The 19,599-nt window shown below is 41.1% G+C and overlaps 1 pseudogene; it reads left to right on the plus strand.

Annotated features, from left to right (window-relative positions):
* The first annotated feature begins 2,241 nt into the window (after positions 1-2,241).
* On the plus strand, positions 2,242-2,579 carry LOC132517981 (large ribosomal subunit protein eL33-like; annotated as a pseudogene).
* The last annotated feature ends 17,020 nt before the right edge of the window (positions 2,580-19,599 follow it).

A 19,599-nucleotide genomic window follows, 5' to 3' on the forward strand; every position in this document is an offset into this window, starting at 1 on the left:
TTCAGTGTTAAAATACATTTCTCAGTTTTGTCCCCATAGAACATTTTAAAGCAGTTTTAGCAGCTAATATGACCTTGTATATCTACTCACTTATTCCCTCCATCCCAGACGACCCCACCCGGAAAATACACTCCATGAAGCCAGAGACCTCAGCTGTGTTGTTGCTATAGATCCCATATGCCTAGAACAGTGCCCAGAAGAGGGTGGAAGTCAATCCACATGTGTCCAATGAAACAGTGAATAAATGCTCAGTCCTAAAAATCTCAGCTCAGCCCAGTTGTCAACTCTTTGGGGAGCCTTCCCTGATGCTCCCAAAGGAGGATAGTGTACGATCATCTTCCCTGTGCCCCCCCGGGTTGTCCTCTGTGATTGCACTTAGAATAGCATATTGTAACTGTCAGTAACCCTGTCTCTTCCCACTGCCCCCTGCAACTGTATCACCACCTCCTTGAGAGCAGGGACTGTGTCTCTTATGTCTGTATCTGCAGCTTTAAGCATAGTACCAGCCATTTAGTAGACATTCAATCAATGTTTTAAGTAAATAACCCCATTGCACCTTCTATGACCACACTTTACATTCTTTGTCTCCTTTGCTGCCTGCAAACTCTTTGAGAATCGGAACTTTTTCCCCCAAGTCTTTCTCCCACTGTCTATTACCATGCTGCTCACATTCTAGACACACAATAAATGCTGAATTAAATTATCATTAGTGTTTCATATGTTCAGATAAACCTAAATGGAGCTCATCAAAAACAACAAGATGTTCGTTTTTCCACTGTTGACCAACACAATGCTAGGATATGGAAACAGATGGTTAGTTGTGACTTTTATAATTATATGGAATACATTCTTTCAAACAACAAATTGCTATGGATCCTTTGGCATCTAGTCCATACATAATAGTTTGCATGCTTTCTGTTAGGATTTTGTACTAAGTTTCCCGTGTCTTCAATCAGGACCTCCTAGGAGGATAATTTCTATAGCCAGAGTGTCCAATCTACCACAACCTGGATAATATAGCCTGCAAAACAGTTCAACTCCCTTTGCTACCACTGTGTGCTCACCAAGTCTATGCATCATCTGTTGGGTGATAAGAAGTAGAAAATTTCCTGGTCTACCTCCTGGACAGTGTTTACTTAGCCCTGGAAAATTCTGACTCTGAATCTCTTCTTGTGAGATTTTATATTTTCTGGAACATTACTCCTGACCTACTACGATTAGATGCATCAACATTTATTTTATAGTAGCTATAACTTAATTTCCTCAATACTTGATAAATACCCTTGCACCTATATCGAGATTTGGGAAGAAAAGAGGGTGTTCATATGATTTTGAGGATAGATCGCTTCAGTTGTTGGTTAATTTTATCCAAATTATGTTTAATCTTTTATAGTTTCTAATGTATTTGAAAACATGTTTGCTTTTACTAATTCAAGTGTTAACATACTGATTATTTTGAGAATATAAATTTTAATCCCAGTAGAGTTGCACTGTATCCAGGTTAGATTCTAAAATCAGCCTATCTGGCAAAAATCATGTGTAGAAAATTACCCATCTGCCAAACAAAGGCAGACCTTCCTTCTCTCCCAAGTCCAAAGCAGCCTGATCTCTTCGCACATCACCATGGATTTGTTTCATCATTTCCACACCAAATGAAATTACTGGCTTGCATTTAAGGGCCAATTTGTATGAACAGCATATATGCAAACAAGAATTATTTTCAGTACTGTGACATGATCATGAAACCAGAGGCGCCTGGGATCAACATCAGGGTTACCTCCCATTTAATTCTCACTTAAGAGCACGTGTTCTTTGGTACAATATCAGGCAGACCAACCACCATGTGGTGTCTCTCCCTCTGTCTCTCCAAATTAGATAATCCATAGAAGTTCTTTGTGCATGTTCGGTGTCTACACTAAAAGTTTTCTTAACTGTACTCAATAGCTTATTTCAAACCCAACTGAAACCAAGAGAGTGTCTGTCTAACCATCCATTCCAGCAGTTTCCCATGTCTGATCATGCAAGTTTGATTTCTGTTCTGCAGTTCTGAACTTCCCTTACTGTGGGCACTCACATAAGAACAAACTGGCTTTGTCTGTTTCTTCCACATTTTAATGAACATAGAAGAGAATCCTGATGGCGTTATTTACGGTTCTAGCTTTAGGACTCTTCATTTTCTTAAATAGCTAAATAAGAAAATAAGGCACACTCTTTCAGCCATCTTGGACCCTGTGGAGGACTTCTAAAATGACAAATATGTCTGGACGGCTGTGGTCCAAGGCCATTTTTGCTGGCTATAAGTGGGGTCTACGGAACCAGAGGGAGCACACAGCTCTCCTGCAAATTGAAGGTGTATATGCTCGAGATGAAACCAAATTCTATCTAGGCAAGAGATGTGCTTATGTGTACAAAGCAAAGAACACAGTAATTCCTGGTGGAAAACCTAACAAAACCGGAGTAATCTGGTAACTCACACTCATGGAAACAGTGGCATGGTTTGTGCCAAATTCCGAAGCAACCTTCCTGCTTAGGCCACTGGACACAGAATCCGTGTGATGTTGTACACGTCAAGGATTTAAACTTATTGAAAAGTAAATAAATAAAAGTGTGGGGGAAAAAAAAAGACAAGAAGGCACAGCCTGCAGCAGACATGCCCCCATGCCCTGCCCTCCCCACCCCTTCCAACAGATTGCACTTCTGTGCTGGTGGCATCTGAATAAGGAGGAAGGGATTCTGCAAGGCCACTCACCAAACGCTCCTTGGCACTGCCTGCCAGGGGATCGTGCCTGAACTTGACCCTCCCCTACCTGTGCCCAGGGCCCTGATGGGCTGGAGGGCTGCCTTCCCCAGCTGACCCACGGGATTCCGTCCCGGGCAGAGGGCAGCGGTACTCACAGGTTAGGGCCATGGAGAGGCAGGCTGAGTGGGGCCCAGGGGCCCAGGAGAACTGCTTCTGGGGAGGCAGGAGGGAAACCTGTTGGAAGGTGGATCTGCACCTGCTTCCGAGCCCATGGTGCATACGTCCTCGTCCCTTAGGCTCCGCTTACGCGGCACGCATTTGATTGAATTAAAACTGAAGAATTTCACGGCGGCAATTGCAGGAAACCCCAAGCAAGGGGTCTTGCTGTGTGGGAGTTCCTGTGTGACTGTTCCGGCCACAGCCCGGCCCCTCGCCACCCCAGCAGCTAGCTGATTCTCAGCTGCGAGGAGCTGCTTCCTTTCTCAGAGATATCCATCTAGCGGCAAGAATTCTGGAGCCCAGTAGCGAAAAGGGGTCGGGAGGTCTAACTGTCCACGTAAAGTGTAAAGCGTTTCACTTAATGCCCTTGTTTTCAGTGTCCCCATCCTCAGCCAGGAATTCCCGAGCCTGGATTTCCTGTTTCAGATTCTTCCTAGACGAATTCTCAAGTCTTCTGCCAGGTAAAAAGAGCTGGAATCAGGACGGAACGGGAAGGGGATGTGCAGAGGAGGATGGTAACTGCTTATAAATACTTGGAGACAATCTGTCGTCTTCAACCCCACGCTGAACACCCCATTTTTGGAGGCCTATGGTGTTTTCCATTTCCAAAAATGTCCATTTCTGGACTTCTGTGATAAAACTTGACTTAGCTTTGCCTCTCCGATTTTTATTTCAATTTCCTCTGCATTGCTAATTCAGTTACCACTCGCTGGTTTCCTTTCCAGCTTCCAAAATTATGTTGGTATTCTCTTTACTTCTATTCTTTTTATCCTATGAGCTTTTTTTCCTTTTCAAAAGCTCTCTAATTATCTTAATGAGGTTTTGCAAGGGCAGAATTGTTTGTACATTTGTAATCAAATCTACACGTTTAACTGAAAGTCTCTCTTTTTTATTTCCTTCCCCATTTTAAAACAGAAGTTCTCTTTCTCTTTTCTCCTCTTCCCCGATGGTTGTATACAGGGGATGCTGGTGGTGATTATATTTACAATTTAGGCTAAGAACGCAGGAGCCTGAGAAGCGTGACCTCAAATATGGACATGTTGACACTGTATTGTCTGGAAAAGGGGTGCTTGGCTGCTGGATGACCCAGCAATAGCACACACCAGGTACCTAATTCCTAAATGCAGAGGAGCTTGAAGTGCTTCTCTAGAAACTGCATGTATCATGATGGTGAGGCCCCAGCAGCAGCATCTGTGCCGTGGATTCCCCTGGCTCTGGACGATGGACCCAAGTTGGACCAACTGGACGATCTCCCCTCAGAGTTTGGACTTTGATCGCAGACGAGAGAATTAGGAGTTATCAGTAATTGAGGGAAATAAATGGCAGCACTCCAGAGGGAAGACCCCCCCCATTCCACTGCAGAGGCCCTCAGAGCTACCATGGTCCTCATACATCAAGAGGTCCAGTGGGTCAGCTCTTCTTTGTGTTCCACGAGACACCACCTTACACCACACACATCCTATGCGTTCTTCCTTTTTTGTTGTTTTTTTGGGTTTTTTGCTTAGGCTGGCTCTTGGTTATTTTAATTTCACTCAAAATAACCTAGAAGAGTGAAAAGCACTCTTAAAGATGCTGCAGTCAGTTGCCATGAAGCATTAGGGTTCTGAGCTACTGTTGCAAGAACCAATTATGTCCATCTCTTCCAACCTCATGTCAGTGACCTCACATGGGTAGCTTGGGTCAGCCACGGTGGGAGTATTTACATCACAAGAACTGGTAAATGATACAATTCAGGGACTTGGGGTTCCCTCCCCTCTCCCCAGGAGAGCTGGTGTTTAAACATCTAACAACACACCACTGATTGTAATCCTAGGTGTAAATTTCCCTGGCCCTCAGTTTGCCCATCCCTAAAGTGGGTATAACACGTCTGCTTCTCCATCTTCTCAGAGATGTTAAGATTTAACCAAGGTAAAAAAAAAATTTTTTTAAACTATTCAGTAACTTTTGACAATATAAATTAAAGAATTTAATTTAAATTGAATAATAAATTTTAACTAATAGCATTGATTATTAGTGACATGTCAAGGAGAAAATACTTTCTGAGAGCAGGACATAGACTGGACATATACAATCATGACTGGCTTATTCATAACTTGAGGAAATAAAGATAATAAAATAATACTCAAACATATTATGAAAATAAGTGAGTAAATTCTCCACCCATTTTCTTTAGCAAGCTACGACAACCACCAATCACAATCACAGAAGGAGAAAGCTAAGTTTGCTTAGTTTTACTGCCTTTTACCACCCTCCTCCCTCTTTTACATGGTAGGAAATTCAAAGAAATTTTCTCTGAAAGATTAAAACAATCATCTAGTCTGAAGGTGAAAAAAAATCAACTGTCAGTATAACATTATTATTTTATATTTGTACATGAATATATTTTACAAAGTGAATCTGTATCCCTTATCTTATTCATTTCTATGAACATCTATTTTTATTTTTGAGTTCCAATACAGATCTCACCTTGCCTTTTTTCCTTTTCTTACTATAAAATAGAGGTTCTCAGATAAAATATGGTCTGAATTTCAATTTCAAGTACAGAGTAAGGATGCACAGCTCCTACCTTTAGAGCCATGTCTTGGGCTTTGTGCTGTGTGCTCTGAACACTTGAACTAACATCAGCTCTGGGTCCCTCATTGAAAACAGATGTCATATCAAGACGTTGTGGATATTTATCACTGCGAAAAAATACGCGTAAGGTACGCAATTCAGATAACATTAGAAAATGACAGCAAAACAGAAAACAGGTGTTCTTGTTATTTATAGGGTGCTTTTGAGAACATAAAGGAAGGGACAGCCTTTGTCCACTGGGACTGCGGTTGAAGGACACAATAGGAAATAGACCAAATAAGTCAGAAACATGAGTCCAGAGGAAGGCGAGCTTTACGGATGAGATGTTACTGACGTTCTGTCACATTTCTCTTCTTCCCTGACCCACCTCGCGTGTCTTCTCCTCCAAGGGGGAGAATTTTACTAGGGGATCAGATTCAAAAGATCTGATGAAACATAATTCTGAAAACAAATTTGCAAGGGAAGGATTTTGCTGAGAAAAGCCTAAGAGAAATATGTTATTCACACATAAGAAACAGCCTGAAAAATTTTATAGGGCAACGCGGAATATCAAGATCTGGAGAAAATGATGAAAAGACTCTATATGGGCAAAGGAAGAATGAAATTTGACCAAAACAAGGGAAGGAAGGGATTCACAGGCAGTTATGATGCATAACAGAGTATTATATGTTTATGTGCCAACAATTCAGAATTATAGAGCTCTCATGACCCACATTTGCACCTCTCTACCAGAATAAAAATTGCAAAGGGGGGCTTCCCTTGTTGTGTAACGGTTAAGAATCGCCTGCCAGAAGCCATAGGCAAAAACTGACGTTATTCAACTTTTGCGTTTAAAGGCGTTTTCCCCCATCCCCATTTTCAGGTACCAAATAAGTGCTTGCCCACTAAGCCTCTTCCCAGGTCTTTTATCTTGAAACTTTATCTCTGATTTAGAATGTAAAACTTTGCCTCAGTAAAGGAATTTCAGGCATCATTGACCAGTCAAAGAAAGTTTTTTTGCCCAATCCCATGGAATCTATTACTTGTGTATTTTACATAATTTTAATTATCTGTTTGCCCTTGAGGCAGGCAAAAATATATAACTTGGCAATGCTGGTAACTTATTAGGGTTGAATAAGTGAAATATTCAGGATGATGTAAGACTAAGCATGTTGCAAAACTGGATAATGTAATGGTTGTCGGCAAAGCCGAGGGCTGGCTATAGGAGATCTTCTCAACAAAAGAAAGGTGGGTCTCATTACCATTTACTGCAATTTTTTTTTTTTTTTTGTGCGGTATGTGGGCCTCTCACTGTTGTGGCCTCTCCCATTGCGGAGCACAGGCTCCGGACGCACAGGCTCAGCGGCCATGGCTCACGGGCCCAGCCGCTCTGCAGCATGTGGGGTCTTCCCGGACCGGGGCACGAACCTGCATCTCCTGCATCGGCAGGTGGACTCTCAACCACTGCGCCACCAGGGAAGCTCTATATCTCACATTTTAAATTGTGTGACTGGAGGAGGTTTCTCTAAGAAGGCAATATTTAAATTAAGCAAGTATGCGTGGCAATAGGAAGCAGGCAAGGGAAGATCTGGGAGGAAGAACACTCCAAGCAGAGGAAATATGTGTCTTGGCATGGAAGGAGGCAGATGTGGCTGGAATGTGGTGGATGAGCAGGGAGGGTGTTAGGTGATAGTGGCAATGTAAGCTGGCAGCTCATAGAAAGTGGGCATCGTGAGCAGGAAAAGAGATTGGATTTCATCCTGATTACTACGGGAAGCCTTCGTAGGGTCTTAAGAAGGAAAGTGATGAGATGAGATTTAAACTTTTAAAAATCGCACTGGCCACTGTGCACAGGATGGTTCATAAGTCATCAAAAGTGAAAACAGAGAAACAAATTAAGAAACTATCACAAGAGCTTACATGAAAGCTGTCAGTGGCTTAGATGAGGTCAACAAGAATAGAAACAGCAACAAGTTGTCAGATCCAGGACACATCCTAGAAAGACCCTCAGTGAGAGCTGCTGATGAATTGGATGGGAACGTGTGGAGGGAAAGAAACAAATCATGAATTTTCTGCAGTGGGCTGCCAGCACTCCTTGGCATTCCTTGGCTGGTAGCAGTGTCACTGTACTTGCTGCCTCCACCTTCACAAGGCTGTCTTTACTCTCTGTGTGTCTGTGTCTCTCTCTCCTAATGACGGCACCACTCATGGGACTTAGGGCCCACCCTAGTCCAGTATGACCTCATCTTAACCTGATTCCACCTGCAAGAACCCTATTTCCTCTGGATGGACAAGAATTTTAGGGGACACTACACAACCCACTACAGTAGCCAGGGGGTCTGCATGGTTCTCCTCAACGGACTGCTCTCTCTTGAGTAAACATTCAGGCAGCACTGGCTCAGGCAAGGGTGTCACCCAGGCTCATGAGGCTAAGAACTACCTCATTGTCTTCTGAAGCCTGGCCTTGCAATGAGGTGGTAAAGAGTGTTAAGTACATGGAGACGCTACCTCTTAGCCCTGGAGGAAGAGTACGGTTGTGACTGGAGCATTAGCAACAGGTGAGTAGTAACACATGTACAGCAGATTATATCTCAACTTTGGAGGTGACGGGAAGCATCAGCAGGTGTTATGGCTTGAATTACATCCCCCCAAATTCATATGTTGAGGCCTTAACCTCCAGTGTGAAATTTGGAGATTGGGTCTTTAGGGAAGTTATTAAGGTTAAATGAGGCCATAAGTGTGGGGCCCTAATCCACTAGAATTGGTGTCCTTATAAGAAGAGGAAGAGACACCAGGGATCTCTCTCCACACACATACAGAGGAAACGCCATGTGAGGTCACAGAGAGAAGGTGGCCAACTCCAAATCAGGGAGAGAGCTCTCACCGGAAACCAACCCTGATAGAACTTGGTTCTAGGACTTCCAGCCTCCAGAATTGGGAGTAAATAAATGTCTGTTGTTTAAGCCACCAAGTCTGTAGTATTTTGTTATGGCAGCTCAGCCAACTAGGACAGCAAGTCTTCATTTCAGGTACGATAAATAGGAATCAAATGCCCCACAGACATCAGGGGGAGGTGAGGGAAGATCAAGGTATGGTCTATCCTAGAGAAACACACCTCAAATCTTCATGACAGAGTTTCTGATTTGATTATAAAGAATTTTATTAAACAAATATTTATTGCATGCTTATTATGTACAAGTCACTAGTTGCATCATCAAATTTCAGACACCTGTCAAGACCTAGTATATATTAGTGGACCTTGGTCTGAAGCCAAAGAGAGTGTGGCTTTGTTCAGTCACTGTGTCCCTCATTATTCTTCTGAAGTAAATGGCAATAACATTCACCTCTGGTATTATGATTTTAAAGAAGTGAAAACAAGACCTGTGCTTGAAAGTAATGTGACATTAACTATTTCTTGGTATTGGAGAGAGATTTTTAAAACTAGTTACCATATTCTGTCCACTATAGACATTGCTCCTATGTCATCTCTAGCAACAAGATCTAAAATTATTTCATCCTTTTCCTTAGGTTTTCTACTTCTTACTTCATGCTCTAGTCCAAGCTGTTTTCCATTTGATTACTGCTTGGGGAATTATTTTGACCCTTGATAACAAGTTTAGAAGCTTCTTGCAATCCAGTTTCACAGTTTATATTCACTCTAAGCTCTTCCTGGATGGGCTCCCTGAAAGAGCATACAAACGGGAACCAAGGGGTCACTTTGAAGGTCTGGTCTGGTTTAACATCTTTGTTGGCAACCGAGAAGAATGTGAAAACACCACAGTAATGAAATCTGATTCTAAATTGGGAGTTGCTGCAATGACAGAGGAATAAATTGAGGAGAAAACCACAGAGTAACTGAAATTCAACTTAGCAAGTTACAATCTAATATATCTGAGAACTGAAAAAGAATTCACAACATGAACTGTCAATGGATGAGTGAAGTCAGTCAAATATTAATGTCCTAAAAGACCTGAGGATAATGGCAAACTTAATCATGCATATTAGAACTGAGACGGGCTAGAAAATGATAAATGCTGTTTTATACAGCAAGTAAGGAGGTAGCATAGGGAAGGAAAATGTAGAGGACTGGTGAGATGACATCTAGAATTTGATATTGTATTGGATGTGTTATCACTTGGAAACTCCCTCAATCACAGACAAGTTGAAGTCATATATCAAAGGAAGAATGGAAGGAGAGGATTGACATTGGGAGAACAAGTTGAATGGAGGATTAAAGTAGATAAATACAAACTGGCAGCATTCCCAATTACTCAAAGTTACAGAAAGCAGTGTGCTTAGTAGGTAAGAACTTCAAAATCAGACTGGTTTTGTGTCTCCCATTCAGCCGCTTATTAGTTGATGGACCTTAGGCAAGTTGTAGAACTCTAGAAGTCTCAGTTTCTTGGTCTGAAAACATGAAGTAGCAGTAATACTTGATTCTTAGGGTTGTTTGAAGGGTGAATAAGATAGTGCATGTAAGAAATTAGTGCAATCTCCAATGCACACATTCTCAAGAAGTACTAACTACAACAAGCAATAATAATAATAATGATCTACACATAATTAGATTTTTTATATTAACGTACACACATTTTCGTCAAACATTTTTACCCTCTGTTAGTGATAATTTTTGCACAGGAATTTTTCTAGACATGACATTCAACTTAGAGTTTCCACCCAATAATGTGACAGCCTCTACACCAGCAGAGCATTCATTTTAAGTAGTTCACTGTCCCCCATCACTTTCTCCACCACATACTTCTACCATCTGTCCTCCCATATCTTCTTAATCAGAATAGCCTGATAGGCAGTCCTGGATCTAGTGATTTTTTAAAACAAGAGAATATGGAATGAGAGCCAGATGGTAAATTTGAGCATATCTAGGACAATCACTTTATTTAGCTACAAAAACAAACAAAATTAAACAGTTGCTTCTCTTTTTTATCCATTGGTTTCCCTGGCCAGATAAGTCCTTGAACTTTTTTAGATGACAGAAAATTTCCAACCACTCATCAGATACCACGTATCATTTCAAACCATGGGATATCAAAGAAAGAGCATATTTTGCTTGTGCCATTTTTAAAAGTCTCAGTCTTTGTGTAGTTGCTTTCTATTGTCTGTCAGGTTGTTTCTACGACTTTTAAGCTGAAGGGCAAATGGAGATATTATATTGAAAAAGGTAAATATTTCAAGGGAATTTCATGTGCACTAAGGGAAACAGGGAGGGACAAACTGTGATACCCTGCCCCCCCCCCGCAAGGTAAATGATGTAAATGACCAGGTTAAAGAATTTCCTCCTTGCTGAAGTCTGCATGCTGCTTTGCAAGCATTCCACAGAAATGAAGGCAATGAAGTGTGTTCCCTGAAAGGTCCTTTTCTGAGATTAGATCCTGGCTTGCCCCGCTATAGTCTAGAGCCTATCATATTAATTAACCAGATCAAACAAATTCCTTTTTCAATTGAAAACCTGTGGTCCAGTGGCTTGATCAATCTGATACCATAATAATAAAAACCATTCTGGTCCCAAAGATTTTCCTCTGAGAAAAGAACTGAATGACAAAATACTTCTGTACATCGTCCAGACACGTCAATTTCTTTTTTCAAATTGGACACTTTTCGAGGAGTTTGTAAAAACTATCTAGCAACCATGTGTAAAATAGATAGCTAGTGGGAACCTGCTATATAGCACAGGGAGCTCAGCTTGGTGCTCTGTGATGACCTAGATGGGTGAGACGGGGCAGGGATGTGGGAGGGAGGTCCAAGAGAGAGGGGATATAGGTATACGTATAACTGATTCACTTCATTGTACAGCAGAAACTAACACAACATTGTAAAGCAATTTTACTCCAATTAAAAAAAAAGAAAAAACAAGAATTATATTAAAACAAAATGAAAGAAAAAAACTATCAAGCAGATTCTGGTGGAGACATTACTTTGAGATAATAGATCAATCATCTCAAACTATTCTGTGTCATCTTGGATTTTAATGCCATTGAAATAATGCAGGCCTTTAGGCTATTTCCACTGAGGCACCAAACTAACTATTATAAATAATTATTAAGAAGTTTGGGGGTTTTTTCCACTTGATTAGCTCATCAAATATTTCCCTCCTTTTCTGTTTTTTTTTTAACATCTTTATTGGACTATAATTGCTTTACAATGGTGTGTTAGTTTCTGCTTTATAACAAAGTAAATCAGCTATACGTATACATATATCCCCATATCTCTTCCCTCTTGCATCTCCCTCCCACTCTCCCTATCCCACCCCTCTAGGTGGTCACAAAGCACCAAGCTGATCTCCCTGTGCTATGCGGCTGTTTCCCACTAGCTATCTATTTTACATATGGTAGTGCATATATGTCCATGCCACTCTCTCACTTCATCCCAGCTTACCCTTCCCCCTCCCCATGTCCTCAAGCCCATTCTCTACATCTGTGGCTTTATTCCTGTCCTGCCCCTAGATTCTTCAGAACCTTTTTTTTTTTTTTTTAGATTCCATATATATGTGTTAGCATCGGTGTTTGTTTTTCTCTTTCTTACTTACTTCACTCTGTATGACAGACTCTAGGTCCATCCACGGCACTACAAATAACTCAATTTCATTTCTTCTTCTGGCTGAGTAATATTCCATTGTATATATGTGCCACATCTTCTTCATCCATTCATCTGTTAATGGACACTTAGGTTGCTTCCATGTCCTGGCTATTGTAAATAGAGCTGCAATGAACATTGTGGTACATGATCCCTGCTTTTCTTAACACTGTGTTATGACATAACACCTGAGGAAGTGATATTTTCACATTAATAATACTTTTTATCAGACATTCATTTTTACCTGAAAGAAATGTCTTCCTCAAGAAAGGGAAGAAGTAGTGATCTCCTTTTCTGTAGGTATAAACGTCAAAAGATTCCATATTCTACTTTGGAATTCAGTCACATTAAGAAGATGTTATTATTGATATTTAGGGAACTACCTTTTCCCACATAAAACTTGCTAATATCTTCCAGATGTGTATCAATTAGCCATCCAGTTTTTGGCCTGCAACTGATAGATGACTTGTTTTAGTTCTTGTTTCGTTGTTTAGTTCTTGTTTAGTTGTTGTTTTAGTTGTGTTTCAGATGAATGCTATTCTAGCTTACTGAAACAGAAATGACAGAACACCAATTTGATTTCCACTTGTATGCTGTGTGTAGCAATCAAATAAGCAATGACACAAGGTATGTTGAATTCTTTTCAGCTTAGGACATGCAGTTCACATATCTCCCTGTCTGAGGCCCAGGGGTGTGGAACAAAAGATAGGGTACTTTTATACCCAACAAAAGATCAGGTGCTTTTGTAATGTACCCCACCTGCTCTCCAGGTGTGGCAAGCACCATATTTTGATGAGTTGTCTTATGTCAATCTGGCCTCAGTGTGGGGTGAATACATTTTCTTTGAGAACTTGTCTGCATTGACTAACAGTGTCTTTGGGCTTAGGAAAACAATCATTAAGAGAAGAAAAATTTATTTTTCACTCATACGTGGTGCTTTTCTGAGGTCCACGTTTCTTTTTTTGTCAAGTGCTTTGACTAGATAGAACTAATTCTTGATATTTTTCCACACAAATTTTGTTAGAAAAATATTTTGTTCTTCAAGAGTCATTTGGACTTCTTTTTGTGGAAAAAAAGCAAAAAACCAAAGCTGTTTCCTTGGAAGAAAAGGATCGACTTCTTATAACACCCACGTTTTGCTTCTGTCTCCATCAATGACCTGAATGATTCCATGCCTTCGTCAGCATCAAGGAGATAATGTCTCCCCCCATCTGCCTCTGGATGAACTTGTCTGGGACAGTTTGGAACATTTACGAACTTTAGTCTGTACCAATATGCATTATTATGTCCACGTATGATTGAATCATACATTTCCTGCTGCATCAAGGTTATCCAGATACCTGGAGCGCATTCCATTTTGTTGTAGATAAAAAAGCAAGGTGTCCTTCATTTACCATTTATTGCCTGACTCAGAACTCGATTCTCCTAAAACGCCTTTGGTTATGGGAGGGAAAGGTTGGAGACTGTGTTTCTTTTATTTCCTAAAGAAGATGGGTCCTTTATTTATATCACTAAACCACTTCTGTCTCTAAATTGTTCTGCTTGTAATTGATACATTGTCCTTTAAATGCTTTTACACCGTGAGCACGGCATTGCTTTAGAAACAGTTTAAAAGTACTTATGCACCTGGAATTCTGTTCTGTGGGGAGGGAAATTAAAAAGAGAGACAAAGAAAGAGGAAGGAAAAAAGCTAGTCCTCAAAGTGTTTAAAGCTCCAGGGGTGAAAAAAAAAGAGGTGAAAAAATAGAATGCAGTGAAATAAAATGTTTAATAAGTGTTGACATGCGGGGTGCAGAGCTCACTGGACATCTGAGAAAACCAAAATTGCAGGGAAGTGGAGACCCTTTCAGAGCAAGGGTTCAGGCTTTTTCAGGATCCCTGAACCACCAGCATGAGAACCTGATGCTCTTAACAATGCAGGTTCCAGGGCCCCATGCTGGCCCTGCTGAGTGAGAAGAGCTCAAATGAGACCCAGGAATTTGTATATTAACCACCTCCCACGTGATTCATAGGCACAATAGGTTCTGAGAGCTGCTTATATATTCAGTCCAAAGCACTGAAAAATAACACCGGGCTAATCCCCACCTGTCTAGATGGCCTTTAATTCATCAAATAACAAAACCAAATATACCTCTCACTTACCTCTCCCAGGTATCAAAATGCTTTGAAGGGTAACACTCTCTGTGGTGGCACATTCTTCTGGATGTCTCTCATCTCTCCCCTCCACACCTCCGATGGCCTCTTCCCACCCAATTCCCCAGAGAGCAGCCAGTTTTCTGAAAAATAACTTCCTCTTACTTTCCTGCCTAGAACCCTCCAGTGGCTTTCCGAAACATTCAGAACACTCAGAATGAAATCCAGGCACGTCTCCAGGGCCACCAAGGAACACAGGACCCAACCCCTGTCCTCTTCCCCTCTCCAGCCTCATTTCACACCATCGTCCCCCTTGATTTCTGTTCATCATTTCCCCGCCACAGGTGCCTTCTTTCAGATCCCCAGTAAACCTATTTCTCTTTAAGGGCCCTTGAACTTGTAACTGAATGGGCTAAACTTGGGACAGAGGGTCCAGTCAGAAAAGAGCTTTATTCTTCTCCCGCCACTGGGCTGAAAAATACTCTGTTGAACTGCTCTTCCCTTCCCGTGAAAACGATGCCCAACAGTGCTCTTAGCTTTTTGCTCATTTTCTAAATAAAAAATGTGTTCGCACCCCCAGTGTGAAGCTAGCCCTCCGCTCGGGAAGCAGCACAGGTTCCCAAGGAGCGGGATTTGTGGGAAAGATGCGACGGCTGGTTAACAGACCTGTGTTGTCTTAACTTGATTTGTCTCTGGCTTTCAAATGCCCTCAGTCCGGGCTGACACCCAAGTGTTAGCTCTTCCCTGCAAGGCTCACCATACATTCTTCAGAGACAGCAGCACCGCTGCCAACCACAGGGGCCTTGGTAGAGCGCTGTTCCCTGATGTGAGCCATGCATTCTTGGAGCGGTTATTCAGACCTACATCCCCAACTGCCCCATCCTATGCACACCCTTGGAATCCTCTCCCTTGAAGTCAGTAAGCCTGTGGGTCGGGGTCCTTCCAGGCCGTGCTGCCTTCTGCAGAGCCTACAGGGCTGGTGGGCACTGTCCCACACTGGGGCGCTGCCAAGCCCTGGAGCCACCAGTGTCGCCCTGCTGCCCTCTCCTTTGGCTCTACCATGGCCGGTTTCCCCAGCCAGCTTCTTATCTTCAGACTTTTCCAGCCCAAACCTGGGGAACCGACTTCTTGCCACTCAAATCCCAGATTCTCCAAGTGCCCTTCGCTTTTCTTTGCTGGGAGGCTGGTGTCTGAGCTTCTGTAAGCAAGTCCTGAGAGACGGACTTGATTGGACTAGACTAGAATTCCAGTTTTCCCTTCTTGCAAACACCCCCGTCCCCCATCCCACCACCTCCAAAAAATGTTCAGCTGCTGCCTCTTGCCAATGACTTAGAGGAAGGACCAGGACTAATTCCCTTCTACCCATGGAGAAAGATAGGGAAGCGCTGCTGAGTTTTCTTCCCTGCAAACACACTTCAAAGCATGCTGCACTCGATGACTCTAGCCTTTTCTTATACACCCTCCTTGTATGAGCGCCACGTGCACCTCCTAACAAGTCCTGTAGGGGATGTTTCTAGTATCTCTCTTCAGAACTTGGGGAGATTTTATCACCCACTGCTCTGCGTTTCGGGAATTTAGTCACCCTAAAAAGAAAAACCCTATTCCTTAAGTTGTTCTGTTCTGATTGCTTTCATTATCCATCCATGCATAACAAACTATCCCCAGAAGTAGTGACTTAAAACAACACGTTAATCTTTTTTACGATTCTGTGTGTTGACTGGCCTCAGCTGAGTGGTTCTTCTTTTCTGTCATTTGTGTTCACTCACTTGGTGGCATTCAATTGGGTTGGCCTGGAAAGCTGATGAAGTCTTCACCCAGATGGTGCTCAGTGAAGCCTCTCTTTATAACTTGGGCTTCTTGACAGCATGGCAGTTTCAGAGCAGTTGAACTTTTTAAAAGGCAGCTGGCTTCAAAGAAGGAAAGCAGAAGCTACCAGGCTTAAAAGATAGGCTTGGAGCAGGCATGTCTCTGCATCTGCCAGTGAAGGAAAAAAAGACTGCCTCTGGATAGTAAGAGTGGCATGCCCGTATAGAAAGGGAAGGGATTGACAGAAGCCATCTTTGGAGGCTGTTTATCATACTGACCCCTCTGCCTGGAATGTTCTTTCCAAAGATCTTAACATGGCCACTGGCCCCCTTCTCAGCATTCAGGTCTCAGCTCAAATGTCATCACTGGCCTGTCATCACCAAGGTACTTGCCAACTCCACCCATCTCACATAACCCTACATTCACTCTGAGTTTACTGTCTTCATTTCATTTCATTGTTTTTTGTTTATTGTATATTGCCATTGTTTATTATTATTTGTATATTGTCTCTACTTAACCTTCCACTCCCTATGGGAATGTAAGCTCCTGGATAGAAAGGAACTTGGCTTCTTTATTCTCTGCAGTCTCTACATCATCCAGAAAAGAGAAATGACTCACTAACTCTTTGTGAAGAAATTAACACCTAGCTCAGTTCTACCATGTTCAAAGCCAGCTCTCAATAATAGTGGTTGATGATATGACCCAGGAGTCCCACTACTGAGCAGATGCCCTGAGAAAACCATAATTCAAAAAGAGTCATGTACCACAATGTTCATTGCAGCACTATTTACAATAGCCAGGACGTGAAACCAACCTAAGTGTCCATCAACAGATGAATGGGTAAAGAAGATGTGGCACATATATACAATGGAATATTACTCAGCCATAAAAAGAAACGAAATTGAGTTATTTGTAGTGGGGTGGATGGACCTAGAGTCTGTCATACAGAGTGAAGTCAGTCAGAAAGAGAAAAAAGTACCATATGCTAACATATATATATATAGAATCTAAAAAAGAAAAGGTTCTGAAGAATCTAGGGGCAGGACAGGAATAAAGACACAGACATAGAGAATGGACTTGAGGATATGGGGAGGGGGAAGGGTAAGCTGGGACAAAGTGAGAGAGTGGCATGGACATATATACACTACCAAACGTAAGGTAGATAGCTAGTGGGAAGCAGCCGCATAGCACAGGGAGATCAGCTTGGTGCTTTGTGACCACCTAGAGGGGTGGCATAGGGAGGGTGGAAGGGAGGGAGACGCAAGAGGGAGGGGATATGGGGGTATAGGTATACATACAGCTGATTCACTTTGTTATAAAGCAGAAACTAACACAACATTGTAAAGCAATTATACTCCAATAAAGATGTTAAAAAAACAATAGTAGTGGTTGATGGACACAAATGTCTTTATATCTACCCAAGGTTTCATGGGAGAGTAACAATTTTAGAATATTTTTTAAAAATCTCTAGAACAGTAGAGACAATTTCTCAGTTAAAGTTTGACTCCAATCACACTTTGGATTTCTCCCGGATAAAATGCCCTCAGCTTTAATGAAACTTCTTAATGTTAATAAACAGCTAAACAAAATTTTATTTTCTGCTTAGTCAAGGGAGAATATTAATGTTACACCCTTGATTTTCCTTCTCATAATATGTTAATGCTGTAGTAAATCAACATCATTAAGGGGACCATACCTTAAGGTGGGAACGGACAACCTGCAGTTTTTATGCCATTAATTTTATTGGGATAATAATGATAATAGCTAAGTATCTCAAGCACTTAGCCTGAGTGCCTGGTTCTGTGCTAAGTGCTTCACGTGGACCAACTCTTGGGTTAGTCTAAGCACAATGACCAGAAGGGTCTTTTGCTGCTTTTGTGGTGACTGTCTATAACCTCTAGGAATATGCCCTTAATGAATATCACCATTTTAACAACTTCCTCCCTGATTCTCTGCAAACTCTACAAGAAGAGAGAGAGATACTTTGATATATTACCTTTTTTTATTAAAGTATAGGTACTGTACAATATTGTATGTGACAGGCATACAATATAGTGATTCACAATTTTTAAAGGTTATACTCCATTTGTAGTTATTATAAAATATTGGTTATATTCCCCATGTTGTACAGTATTTTATATCTAATAGCTTGCACCTCTTACTCCCCAACCCTTGTCTTTCCTCCTCCCTTCCCCACTGGTAACCACTGGTTTTTTCTCTGTATCTGTGAGTCTGCTTCTTTTTGTTGTATTCACTAGTTTGTTGTATTTTTTAGATTCCACATATAAGTGATATCACATGGTATTTGTCTTTCTCTGTCTGACTTATTTCACTTAGCATAATGCCTTCCAAGTCCATTCTTGTTGCTGTAAATGGCAAAACTTTGTTCTTTTTGTATTTGTCTTTCTCTGCCTGACTTATTTCACTTAGCATAATGCCTTCCAAGTCCATTCTTGTTGCTGCAAATGGTAAAACTTTGTTCTTTTTTATGGCTGAGTACTATTCTATTGTATATATACACACCACATCTTCTTTATCTATTCATCAGTTAATAGACACAGGTTTCTTCCATATCTTGGCAATTGTAAATAATGTTGCTATGAACATTGGGGTGCATGTATCTTTTTGAATTGGTGTTTTTGTTTTTTTCAGATATATACCCAGGAGTGGAATTGCTGGGTCATATGGTAGTTCTATTTTTAGTTTTTTGAGGAACCTCCATACTGTTCTCCACAGTGGCTGCACTAATTTACATTCCCACCAACAGTGCACAAGTGCTCCCTTTTATCCACACCCTCAGCAACATTTGTTATTTGTGTTCTTTTTGATGATGGCCATTCTGACAGGTGTGAGGTGAGTCTTACTGTGGTTTTAATTTGCATTTTCCTGATGATTAGTGATGTTGAGCATCTTTTCATGTGCCTGTTGGCGATCTGCATTTCCTCTTTGGAAAAATGTCTATTCAGTTCTTTTTTTAATTTTTTAATCTGGTTAGTTAGGGTTTTGTTTGTTTGTTTGTTGATGTTGGCTTATATGAGCTTTTTATATATATTGGACATTAGTCCCTTATCAGTCATACCATTTGCAAATATTTTCTCCCATTCAGTATGTTGTTTTTTCATTTTGTCAAAGTTTCCTTTGCTGTGCAAAAGCTTTTAAGCTTAAATAGGTTCCATTTGTTTATTTTTGCTTTTATACCTTTTAACAGTGGTTACCCCAGCCCTACAGTAACCATGTTATAATACAGTTTACTTAAACATAAGATTCGCAAGCATTTCTTTCTTACTTTCATATGTTAGTAGACTCTTGTCCCCAAAAAACTGTCTGTCTACTTCCTCAAGAAATACTAATTGTATGAGTTTTAGCTGTCTCTATAAAATTGCATTTCTATTTAATGGCATCTTTCAATAAATAAGTAAGGAAAATTGCAAGCTCAATAATTTATAAGTCTTATTATGTACCTGTTTATACCTTAAATAACAATTTTTGAATGTGAATCTGTAATTATATGATATGTTAAATGCTATTCTAAAACTCAGTTTTTATTAAAATCCTCC

This window comes from Lagenorhynchus albirostris, chromosome 3 (genome assembly GCF_949774975.1).
Source record: "Lagenorhynchus albirostris chromosome 3, mLagAlb1.1, whole genome shotgun sequence".
In the NCBI taxonomy this organism is placed as follows: domain Eukaryota; kingdom Metazoa; phylum Chordata; class Mammalia; order Artiodactyla; family Delphinidae; genus Lagenorhynchus; species Lagenorhynchus albirostris.